Source organism: Magnolia sinica, chromosome 2 (assembly GCF_029962835.1).
Source record: "Magnolia sinica isolate HGM2019 chromosome 2, MsV1, whole genome shotgun sequence".
In the NCBI taxonomy this organism is placed as follows: Eukaryota; Viridiplantae; Streptophyta; class Magnoliopsida; order Magnoliales; family Magnoliaceae; genus Magnolia; species Magnolia sinica.
In genome coordinates this window covers 72,150,352-72,153,094 of record NC_080574.1, presented here as the reverse complement: position 1 = coordinate 72,153,094, position 2,743 = coordinate 72,150,352, and positions in this window count along the sequence as shown.

Here is a 2,743-nt window from a genome sequence, read left to right as displayed (position 1 = left end):
AGCATGCAATGGATATAAAAAGTCTGATTGATTCAAGGAGAGCAACTGGGGCAAAGGTTTCATCATAATCAATGCCTTCAATTTGAGTGTACCCTTGTACAACCAGTCTTGCCTTATTTCGAATTATATTTCCAAGTTCATCAGACTTATTTTTGAAAATTCATTTTGTTTCGATAATGTGTTTATCTTTCGGTGTAGGAACAAGATACCAAACATCATTACGAACAAATTGATTAAGTTCTTCCTGCATGGCAACTATCTAGTTTTCGTCAGAAAGAGCTTCTTTTACGTTCACTGGTTCTATCTGGGAAGTAAAGCACACGTAATTACATATGTCTTCTAATTGTCTGCAAGTGCACACACCAATGAGAGGGTTTCCAAGAATTTGAGTGGTTGGATAATCTTTAACAGTCCTCAATTCAAAGTTTTCTTGATTTGATGAAGTATCTGGTTTGTCAATTAAAAGAACTTCATCATTATCTGAACTTGGGGCAGGTGTATTCAATTGATCATCAATGACCACATTAATGGACTCTTGAATCACACCGGTCATGTTGTTCAGTACACGATATGCACGACTGTTTAAAGAGTATCCTAAAAAGATCCCTTCATCACTCTTAGTGTTAAACTTTCTCAAATTTTCATGGTCACGTAAAATATAACACTTGCTGCCAAAAACTCGAAAGTATTTGATAGTAGGCTTCTTATCAAACCAAAGTTCGTAAACTATTTTATTATTAGATTTACAAGTATAAACCTAGTTAATAATATAAAAAGCGGTATTCACTGCTTCAGTCCAAAGATTTCTAGGGAGCTTCATACTATTTAACATTACATTTCCCATTTCTTGAAGCACTCTATTTTTCCTCTCCACAATTCCATTTTGTTGTGGTGTTTTGGGCACAGAGAATTCACGCGATATTCCCTAATCGCTACAAAACTTTTCAAAATTGCTATTTTCGAACTCAGATCCATGATCACTACGGATCTTACTGACATGAGAACCTTTTTCAATTTGGTTCGTTTGATGATCTTTTTCACTTCATCAAGGGTTTCTGATTTGTCCCTTAAAAATGTAACCCAAGTGAATCTGGTATAATCATTTACGATAACCAAGATGTATTTTTTGCCATCTCGACTCTCCGTTCTGGTTGGTCCTACAAGATCCATGTGGAGCAGCTCCAGTGGTCTTGATGTGGCATTGGAGTTCACCTTTTTGTGAGAGCTCCTAGTTTATTTACCATACTGGCATTCACCACATATTTTGTCTACTTTTTGTAATTTAGGTAGACCTCTTACTAGTTCTCCTTTGCTCAATCTGTATAAATTCCGATAGTGTACATGTCCAAGGCGTTTATGCTATAATTCTGTCTCATCGGTAAGAACCATGTAACACTATTGATTAGATGAGCTACCAGCACTTACAATATAGCAGTTTTTAGAAGTTATGCGACCAGTTAATATTACAGAACACTTTTTGTTTATGATTTCACAACCTTAATTGGAAAATTTCACACTATGGTTGTTATCGCATATTTAGGATATGCTTAACAGGTTGTGTTTTAGCCCCTCAACATATAAAACGTTCTTAAATAAGGAAAGATTATAGAGTTGAACCGTACCTTAGCCAATTATCTTGCAATTGCTTCCATCACCAAAAGTAACTAACCCATCAGTCATATCTTTAAGGTCGGTGAATAAAGCCTTGTCGCCTGTCATATGCCTGGAGTATCCACTATCTACGTACCACTTTAAATGACTTGTAGCTTTGAAAGCGGTGTGGGCAACCAAGCAGACAACCTTAGGAACCCATTTCAGAACTGTTTTGGGTTTGGGAATATAGTTGGTCTTCTTCTATCTGTTGTTATAAGAATGACCTAATGAGTTAGATTTTAAGAGCTCCCTGAGTAAATCAACTATCTTTTCAGCTAGTGGGTTTCTGTTCTAATTTTTGAAGTTGACAAAGCTACTTTTAGGTTTTTGAAAAGCTTTTATAATTTTAGAAAAACCTTAACTAGTATTTCTCCCCTTTGAGTTAGAGGACTCTCCTTTCACAAACTTAGGAGTATACTTTTATTTAAGAGGAACATTTTTATCGTAGCCCAACCCAGATCTGTCACCACATTTTTTAGATCCAGATAAAAGTTTTTCTAACTTTAGATCTCCTTGGGCATACCTCCATGTATCCTTTAAACTCAAAAGAAAAGATACTTCATTTTTAAGTTTCTCATTTTCAGATTTCAGATTTTCAATCAGGGAGGTTTTGAATTCTAAATCGCATTTTGATTTTTCAAAACCATCTGAAATTTGGGATTTTTCTAAAACAAGAGATTTAAAACATTCTTTGAGTTTAAAAAACTATTCTTTTTAAAGTATAAGTTTGACATCAATTTTACAACTTTCCTTGTATAGGGCATTGTAAGCGTCTTGAAGATCATCTTCATTTTCATAATCACTATTCAAATTTTCTTCGCTAGTTGAATCATCATGATCTAAAAAAGATGAATTTGGCTAAAGTCATAAGGGCTTTAACTTCACTGCCCAACTCAGTTTCAAAATCTTCTGATTCAGATAAAGCTTCAGAATCAGATGATTCATCCTAAGTAGCCAACATACCCTTCTTTTTGGGTTTGTCCTTTTTAGGACATTTGTTTGATAAATGCCCATATTATTGGTAGTTGTAACATTGACTATCTTTCAAAGACTTTCAAATTTTAGATTTAGGTTTTGATCTTTTCTTATC